Raw genomic sequence first — 10,745 nt, 5'->3', positions numbered from 1 at the left:
CCAAATTACAATGAGACTAGCATCCTTTTCTTTCTAGAGTATTCTATGCATTTTGAAGATTTGTGGGAAACATTATTTATAAGCAGAAATAATTAAGTTGTTCTGGCATTCTTCATAATAATAGTCATGAAGACTTTTGATGTTCCAGAAAGCTTAATAATTTGCTTCTCCATTGGAATTTGATTGTAAATTAGCACTAATTAATGTTCACTTAAGTGTTACAGATGTGTGATATATCTAGTTAGTTACCAAATGAGTAACTGTAGAAAATTTGTTCTGTGAAAGTATATGAATTAAGATTAATGATTAGAGTGTCATTTTTAAAAATAAGAGAAATTCATTATCATTTCCAGTGTTGAAAGTCAATTTTAACATGTACATAATTTAGGGAAAAAGAAATTAGTAACCTTATCATTTAAATTAATACAGAGATGCATTCAATACCAGTCTTATTAGTTATTGAATTATTAGAGACATAATTGTAAAATTTCATTGTCTTTTGCCCTCTAATGCAATCCCAACTCTAGGTTAATAAATCAAATCTGTTCTTTATGAACATTGACAGCTTTATCATAATAAATATATTAATATACTTTTCCCCAAATAATTTTTGTTTGTCTCACCTAAGATACTGGGCCTTTGTGTATGTACATATTAACTCAAGGCTTTTGGTTAAAGATCTGCTGTACACTTTGGGATTTTAACTATGGGGCAGAGAGAAATATGCAAAATTCATTTCTAAATTTCAAATTTTGACTATTGAAAAGCTAGTCTTTGTTTAAGAAATCTGGCTGCACTTTAAAGGAAACATATGTTATGCTTTAATAGAGGAAGAATATCTAGTGAAAATATACAGGTCTGCAACATTTATAAAAGAAACGAAGCATAACCTTGACTCACTGAATTGCCCTTAATTTAAAGTACATCAGTGGACACATGCTAATTATAAGTTGCCTCCTTAGTATTATTTTTCAGGGCTGATAAAAGTTTCCCCTTTGCTTTATATGGTGCTCAAAACTTAGGAAAGGGAGTGTTGATTGGCTAGTGAAGCATGAAGAAAGAACAAATGGAAAACCGTCCAACATCCATATATCCCAGGGGAGCTGAAACTCCAGAAAGAAGTCTAATAGTGTGCTGTTTCCTTGTCTGTCTGTGTGCAGGTGAGAGCACCACGGCAGGGGTCTGTGTGTAAATTTAAAAACCAGAAGCCTGGAGTGTTATAGAAGCAACAATGATGTGATATTTCCACTGCAGCTCCCTTTTGGGGAAATAAAAGCACCTCCTTTGGTGTTGGCTCAGTGTGTGTGTGTGTGTGTGTGTGTGTGTGCGCGCGCGCTCATACACGTGCATGTGCATTTCTGTGGAGCTGAGTATGCTCCACTTTCTCAAGAATATTTAATATCTTTACATTTTTAAATGAAAATGTAGCTGTCAATTTTAAACTAATTTGGATGGACAGCAATAAAATGCAAACCTCACTTCAAATTAGAATTTTCAGTGAGGATTTCTAATGGAAAGTAATTGCTGACAATAGGAAATGACAAATTACTAATTACTTAGTTCAATTAGACTTTTGTGCCTTTGGTCCTAAGTGGCAAGCATACAGCAAATCTTGCACTTTTATAACAATTAATGACACTAAAACTATTTAAACTGCCAACAGATGTGAGTAAGAAGACATGAATTGAAACTTACTTAATTTACATACTATCCCTATTTTATATCAAGTAAATGGTGTTTAATTTTTATGCTACAATTAAATATTACTGGTACAGTGCAATTTTCATAGAACTTCATAGGGCAAAATGTAACTGTTCAAAAGCTGGTCAGTGTTAATGCTCCCTTTTCTCTTATCACAGCAGTATTTCTCTTTAGAAGATTCTTAGAGTATGAATTTCTATCTATACTATAGATATAACTGCAGTTGTACATCAGTGTTAATTGAATAGCTGTACTTCTGCTTTTTGTTTTTTTCTTTTTTATTGTCTATTCTGTTCATCTTTAATTTCCTAATGATCTATTCAGCATCCATGTATTTTCTGCTTCCCTTCTTTCCCATAAGGCTAATTCAGGTGTGGTTGTGTAAAAAGATTTTTTTATAAGTTCAGCTCAATTTACTGTGTCTGCACTGATAACTTCTGGTTATAGCATACAGAGAACTTAATCTGGCATTCCCAGTGCTATCATTTTTGGTTATTTTGATTTTGCAAATATAGAATTTTTAAAAATGTATCCAGTTATAATTAGAAAGATTTTTGTTTTCTCTGTGGGTCAGCAGGTGAATAGACTACTGCAGATGCATGTAGAGTAAAAAAATGAGAAAGGCAAGGGATCCAATTATGTTTGTAATGATCAATTTCCCTATTAAGACTTTAAATATATTTATTCTTTTTTCAAAGCATGTAAAAAACCTGTTCATCTGTGAAAGGAAAATAAAAATTCTGATCAGTAGTGAGGCAAATTCACCTGGTACCTTGTGCTTACAGAGTAAGGAAAATGTTTTTAGGTAGCTAATCCAGCCATAAAAAGAACACAAAAGGATGTTATAGAAAAACAAAATACAAAATAACAGTGGTATAATTAAAGACTTTCAAATCAATACATATCTAAGCACAGAATTGCGTCAAAGGTAAAAACTTAAACTGGCTATTATTGTCCACTAGGAGTTTCTTTAGCCCATAAGATTCTGCACGTGTCACTAGGAGTTCAGGCATCAGGAACTTCATTACTTTTCTCAGTGTTTTGAAGAAGACTGTGGACATCCCATTAATTTCAAATTAAATGTATTTTCCTTATACTTAGTACTAGCTGTTTAAGATGGCATATGTTTTGCCCCATATTGCTACTAAGAGTTAATGGTAATTGGGTGAACAGAAATAGTTTTATTCAACTGCCCAGTAAGCAAAAGGGAAAATGTAAATATGTCTTGTTTTATCATATGAATGCAGGCATGGGGCAATTGAGTGGCCCTAAGACTTAAGAAGAAACAGATTACTAGTGCTTTCTCCAGGGCTTTTACTTGATTTTCGAATTTCTTTCCCCCCTCACATCTGAGCAATTAAGCTGTTGTTTAGAAACAACATAGGAAACTAGATCCAAATAACCAAGGGTAGTTTTTGGACAAACCTCTGTTGTTTCACCATAGCTGTAGTTTTCTTTTCTCGTGAGCTCTGTGAACTTTAAGGGCTAGAAATATAACAGAGAGCGTACTAGATAATAGAGGAAAAAGGAAAAGCTTAGGCAGGGGGTAGGAGGCCTGGGCAGGGACAGGAAAGAAAGACTTTCACAAATCACAAGAAAAATGGCACTGGCATTGTGCCTAAAAAAAGATAACGTGGAAAAGAGGCAGTAGCAGCGATGGACTTAGCAAGTATATTTAGGGCAAGAATGATAGGAAGAAAGATGTGGCCTAATTAGAAGAGAGGGAAAGGAAAAGAAAGGGAGGGGGACAGAGACACAGACAGAGGGAGAGGGAGAAGGAGAGGCAGAAAAAGAGGGAGATGGAGCAGGAGAAAGTGCCGAGGAAATGTCAGGGAAGAAAATAAAACAAAAATCAGAAAGCAAAGGACCTAGGGAAATTAGCAAAACACCACTTGAATCTAAGGATACATCTTTACTGGAGTCACAGTGTACCATGAGAACAGGATCTTTTGGATGATTTAAACATCCAAGGAATGAATCATTCCCTTCTTGTTTTCTATCATTAAGACAAAAACAGCAGAGAGTGTCACTTTGTTAATTTAGATTCATTTTTTTTTCTTTTTGGTTGTTATATAAGGAATTGAAAGGTGTATACTATCTTCAGGAAATACATGAAAATCCCATAGACTTACTTGCATAAGATTTGTTTTGTGTATTTTGTCTGACCTGTGTTTTGTACTCAATGAAATTTTGAGGTTTTTAGGCTCTAAGAATTTTGAACACAATCACTTTTTATATAGGCAAGCATGTTAAATTAGTCCAAAGGTTTTGAAAGAATTGTGGGGCATATATTTTCTTAGTATGTTTTTTTCTTTTTTTTTAACTTAATTTTTAAATTTGTTTTAATCAGTTACACATGACAGTAGAATGAATTTATGCACTTTGATATATCATACATACTTGGATATAACTTCTCATTTTTCTGAGTGTACATGTTGCAGAATCATGTTGGTCGTATAGTCACATATACACATACAGTAATAATGTCTGTTTATTTATACTATCTTTTCTATCCCCACATCCCATCCCCTCCTCTCCTATCACTGCCCTCTACCTAATCTAAGGTAACGCTATTCTTCTCTAGTGCCCACCTTGCCTTATTGTGAATTAGCATCCACATATTAGAGAAAACATTTGGCCTTTAGTTTTGTGAGATTGGCTTATTTCGCATGATATTCTCCAACTCTATCCATTTACTGACAAATGCAATATATACACATATAGGGTTGGGTATGTAGCTTAGTGGTAGTGTATTTGTTTAGCATATGTGAGCTCTAGATTCAATCTCTAGCACTGCAAAAAAATACACATACACATTCCATACTACACAGGCTTAATGAAGGAAACTTTGTTGAATTCCATTTTCTTTCTTTTTTTTAAAATTTTTTATTGTTGGCTATTCAAAACATTACATAGTTCTTGATATATCATATTTCACACTTTGATTCAAGTGGGTTATGAGCTCCCATTTTTACCCCATATACAGATTGCAGAATCACATCAGTTACACATCCATTGATTTACATATTGCCATACTAGTGTCTGTTGTGTTCTGCTGCCTTTCCTATCCTCTACTATTCCCCTCCCCTCCCCTCCCCTCCCCTCTTCTCTCTCTGCCCCCTCTACTGACATTCATTTGTCCCCCTTGTATTATTTTTCCCTTTCCCCTCACTTCCTCTTGTATGTACTTTTGTATAACTCTGAGGGTCTCCTTCCATTTCCATGCAATTTCCCTTCTCTCTCCCTTTCCCTCCCACCTCTCATCCCTGTTTAATGTTAATCTTCTTCTCATGCTCTTCAACCCTACTCTGTTCTTAGTTACTCTCCTTATATCAAAGAAGACATTTGGCATTTGTTTTTTAGGGATTGGCTAGCTTCACTTAGCATAATCTGCTCTAATGCCATCCATTTCCCTGTAAATTCTATGATTTTGTCATTTTTTAATGCAGAGTAATACTCCATTGTGTATAAATGCCACATTTTTTTTATCCATTCATCTGTTGAAGGGCATCTAGGTTGGTTCCACAGTCTTGCTATTGTGAATTGTGCTGCTATGAACATCGATGTAGCAGTGTCCCTGTAGCATGCTCTTTTTAGGTCTTTAGGGAATAGACCAAGAAGGGGAATAGCTGGGTCAAATGGTGGCTCCATTCCCAGCTTTCCAAGAAATCTCCATACTGCTTTCCAAATTGGCTGCACCAATTTGCAGTCCCACCAGCAATGTACAAGTGTACCCTTTTCCCCACATCCTCGCCAGCACTTGTTGTTGTTTGACTTCATAATGGCTGCCAATCTAACTGGAGTGAGATGGTATCTTGGGGTGGTTTTGATTTGCATTTCTCTGACTGCTAGAGATGGTGAGCATTTTTTCATGTACTTGTTGATTGATTGTATGTCCTCCTCTGAGAAGTGTCTGTTCAGGTCCTTGGCCCATTCGTTGATTGGGTTGTTTGTTCTCTTATTGTCTAATTTTTTGAGTTCTTTGTATACTCTGGATATTAGGGCTCTATCTGAAGTGTGAGGAGTAAAGATTTGTTCCCAGGATGTAGGCTCTCTATTTACCTCTCTTATTGTTTCTTTTGCTGAGAAAAAACTTTTTAGTTTGAGTAAGTCAGGTCCCATTTGTTGATTCTAGTTATTAACTTTTGTGCTATGGGTGTCCTATTGAGGAATTTGGAGCCCGACCCCACAGTATGTAGATTGTAGCCAACTTTTTCTTCTATCAGACAGCGTGTCTCTGATTTGATATCAAGCTCCTTGATCCATTTTGAATTCACTTTTGTGCATGGCAAGAGAAAGGGATTCAGTTTCATTTTGTTGCATATGGATTTCCAGTTTTCCCAGCACCATTTGTTGAAGATGCTATCCTTCCTCCATTGCATGCTTTTAGCCCCTTTATCAAATATAAGATAGTTGTAGTTTTGTGGATTGGTTTCTGTGTCCTCTATTCTGTACCATTGGTCCACCCGCCTGTTTTGGTACCAGTACCATGCTGTTTTTGTTACTATTGCTCTGTAGTATAGTTTGAAGTCTGGTATCGCTATACCGCCTGATTCACACTTCCTGCTTAGCATTGTTTTTGCTATTCTGGGTCGTTTATTTTTCCATATGAATTTCATGATTGCTTTCTCTATTTCTACAAGAAATGCCGTTGGGATTTTGATTGGCATTGCATTAAACCTATAGAGAACTTTTGGTAATATCACCATTTTGATGATGTTAGTTCTGCCTATCCATGAACAGGGTATATTTTTCCATGTTCTAAGATCTTCTATTTCTCTCTTTAGGGTTCTGTAGTTTTCATTGTATAAGTCTTTCACCTCTTTTGTTAGGTTGATTCCCAAGTATTTTATTTTTTTTGAAGATATTTTGAATGGAGTGGTTGTCCTCATTTCCATTTCAGAGGATTTGTCGCTGATATACAGGAATGCCTTTGATTTGAATTCCATTTTCTTTATGAAAACCTTATTTAGATGATCATGCTCCCTATTTTGTTGATTACATTTCTGCTAAGGAATCAGAAGTTGATTCTGGTCATGGGTGTCTTCTTTCTTGACATACAGAAGTATTGGAAGATTGTTGTCATCATTTCCTTCTTTCTTCCTTCTGTCTGGATGTACAAGGGACTATAAAATGACTGGCATAGGTTTAGTTGGATTGATTGTCCATTGAATAGATTAGATAAAGGTCTATCAACAACTAAAAATTATTTTAAAAAAGTTAAGCACTTATTACAGCTCTTAAATATCGTAGTAAAAAATTGCCCATCATGAGGCAACATTTTAACTTACATCCATTTCTTTATTTCTCTTAGGGGCTGAAGGCTAAAATAGCAAAGTTAAGATACTTAACAAATAGTTAGCAGTTTTGTTTATGGACAGACTGATATCTGCCTTCTACAGATTGATTTTCCTTTACTTGGGTTTTATGTAGAGGGGGAAAATCTGAGAGATATCATGTATATGTCTCAGGCAATCACATGAAGATACCTTGTAGTAAAATGTGATTTCTATTCCAATTCCACATGTCCTTACAAAGTTATTGTGTCCAATTCAAACTTTCTCTACTAATTTCCTCAAATAATTGTCTATATTCTTGGGAGATTTGGATTTTTACTGTATGATAATGTATATAGTTATCAGGTTCACGATTTTTATTCCCATTCCATTCATACTGTGAGGTTAAAAAAATATGTTGCTATTGTGATAGAAATATCTCAGTAGAAAAATGTATGAATTTAAGCAAAACAAATGGAATTTGAAATCATAAGACGTATACTTTTATGGAATATTTTCACAGTTTCTGCAATTTCCTGAACTCCAGAAGTTAGTCCTCAGAGAAAACTTATTGTGTTAGCAACTTATAGTTATGGCTTTCTTTTCTTTTTGCAGTTTTTGCTAACAATTAGTGAAGTATAGGTAGTAACTTGTCTTGTTTTACATTAGAAGAAATAAGTCATTGTAGTTTTTCGTAATAAAAAGCAGAAAATAACCAGTCGATAAATTAAGTGCACTATTTTGGCTTTAAATTATTTTAAGTTATGTCAGATTCCTTTAAAATCAGGAATAGATTGATCTTCTGACAGATGGGAATTTATATTTGAAGGCATCCTATAGGAGATGAGTAGAAAGTGAGGGAGATTGATGGAAAACATATATTAGTGGAGTACTGTGATTCAAGGACAGATTATTATATTCATTCTAGGAGTCTAGTCTGGGCTTTTGGGTAACTAGTAAATTGAAAAATTCTTAGTTAAAATACATATCATACATTTTCTTTATTTAGTTTAAGAAAAAATAAAATGGAACTTTTCTTTCTTAAATAAGTTGAGGGAAATCTTGGGGGAAAAATAAAATAAAAACTTACCCATCCATCAATTGAGCTCCAAAAATTAGACATCAAACTTTTAAATGGAATTCAGGACTAAAATGAGGAAAAAATTCTACTTCTAAATCTTCCATGACATTCTATATGATCTTGGACAAGACATTTAATCCTTTGTGTGCTAGAATACTCAGCATAGAATGAAGACAGCAGCATCTACATTTGATACTTTTTTTTAAGGACAAAGTTGAGAAAAATAACCACTTTGTAAAATATGGTGTATGATAAAGTATCAATAAAATCATTATTTTTATGTTTTAAGAGTCACTAAGGTATTTCAAAATAGAATTAAAACTCTTAAAGCATTAACACTATTATGATTGAATGCACTTTTTCTAAAGTATTGCACTCAGTATTTAAATGATGCTTCTAAATTCAATCATTTTAAGTCATTTTAAAATTACATAGAAAGATCTAAAGCATTTCAATTTCAATTGTGAAAAGAGGGAAGAAAAGAAGAAAAATTGGGGAATAAGAACTAAAAGACAATATTAATAGTAATAAACATTTTAGAAATGCAAAATATTGTTTGAAAGCTAAATTTAATAATGTAAAAAGTAACATGTGACATGAAAATAGATTGAGACCTTTAAATTTAAAATATAGTCTGCCTGGCACGGTAGCACATGCTGTAATCCCAGTGGCTCAGGAAGCTGAGGCAGGAGAATCTGGAATTCAAAGCCAGCCTCAGCAATGGCGAGGTGCTAAGCAACTCAGTGAGACCCTGTCTCTAAATAAAACACAAAATAGGGATACGGGTGTGGCTCAGTGGTTGAGTGTACCTGAGTTCAATCCCTGGTACCTAAATAAATAAATAAATAAATATATAAACAAACAAATAAACTATATTTTGACTATAAAGTCATTTAGGCTATTTGAGCAAATGTATTCAGTATAGATTTACATTTAACTTTGTGTTTAATCCTTAAGTTGGATCCAAATTGTATTAAATCAGGATAGTATAGAAAGCTAAAAACCTCAGAGTACCATAAATTTAAAAACAGAAAAATTAGAGAATGAGGTACTAGAATTCTACAGATCCTGCAGGAGAGCTTTCCCAGTATAATTCCCTTTGTGATCTGAGAATCTTTTACCCAGATCCCTGAGCACTGGCCATTCAAGCTCCTCTTGATGGGAGGCTCCACATTGATGGGAGGCTCACTATCTCATAAGGCAGTGTTTGGGGCACAGTATTTCATATCTACTTTTCATAGTTGGATAATGAATATCTACTATTGTCAATTTTGCCATATACTAAAGCTCTTGGAAAATTACTTCACTCTAGCTTTTTTTTAAATCATAAATTTATTTACATTTGAATAATAGTTATGTACTATGAATCCAGGGATTTGAAAGGCAGCATATTATGAACATGGATCTTAGCATGTAGGAACATATAGCTTATTAAGAGACAGCTCAGGACCAATAATTACAATATAGCATACTAAGGGCAACAGCTAGAATCTGAACATATTACAGAGGCATGCTACAAAAGGATTTCGTCCATTTAATAACCTGAGAGATTTCATGGAGCAATTGAAACCTATGATGTAAGTAGTGAGAAGAAAGGGACTGTAGGGCAGAAAAAAAATGCATATATAAAGTCACTGAGTCAAAATAAACTGTGTGTGGAAAATTGCAAGAGAAGTCAAATAAAGTTTTCTCCTTTATTTTTGTGATAGGTTTTTGAAAACAGCTTTATTGTGGTATTTTTATATAAGAAAATATACATATTTAATGTGTATCATGTGATGAGTTTGAAATGAGCACCTCCATCAAGGCAATAAACATCACATCCCAAATTGTCCATGTGCTCTACCTTCTTGTGCTCATATGTGGCAAGAATATTTAATATAAGATCTAGCCCCTTAAAAATTTAAGTGCATTACACAGTATTAACTTATAGTACCATGTTGTACAGCAGATCTGTAGACCTTATTCATCTTGCATAACTGAAACTGTATATCCATTGAACAGCATCTTCCCATTCCCTCTACCCCCCAACCCTAGCAACCACTATTCTATTCTCTGCTTCTATAAGTCACATTTGTGGATTCTTGTGGTGTATTCCTGCGACTAAATTATTTCACTTAGAATATTCTTATCCAAGTTCACCCATGATTTTTGCATCTAAATGTAATCCATCCCTGTTTGTTGAACTCCTCATTGAATGACTGACTATTGTAAATGAATGTTGAGTGCCATTTCCATGTCCCAGTTGCTATTCTAAGTACTGAGCACAGAGCAATGAACTTATCTTCCCTTATTAGGCTCACATTCTAGTGTGGGCAAGAAACATAGTAAATAAATGAGATATGGAATGTAAACAAATAAATGTTAGGGAATGTAATGAGAGATAGCACTGTGAGGGAAGAGGAAAGGTGTTAGAATTTCGGATAGGATGGCCAGGTATGGTTACTATGTAAAGGAAACAGTATAGTGCTAATTGACTTTTGGGGGGTTGATCATTCCGGGATAAGTCTTGAGGGTAAAGCCTCTCTGGTTTGTTCAAGAAGCAAGACAGGGATAGTGTAGATGAAGTGATATGAAAAAAAAAAAGGAGATTAACATGGGATCAGAGGAAAAAGAATGACTTTATACATCACTGCAAAGGATGTGAGCTCTTATCATGGAGACAAGTTAAGAAGAAGATTGACATA

This window comes from Marmota monax, unplaced genomic scaffold, assembly GCF_021218885.2.
Source record: "Marmota monax isolate L192 unplaced genomic scaffold, Marmota_monax_Labrador192_F-V1.1 WCK01_AAM20220418_F8-fsc00129, whole genome shotgun sequence".
NCBI classification, from domain to species: Eukaryota; Metazoa; Chordata; class Mammalia; order Rodentia; family Sciuridae; genus Marmota; species Marmota monax.
The sequence above is the reverse complement of the archived record's forward strand: the minus strand, read 5'-3'. Positions refer to the sequence as shown.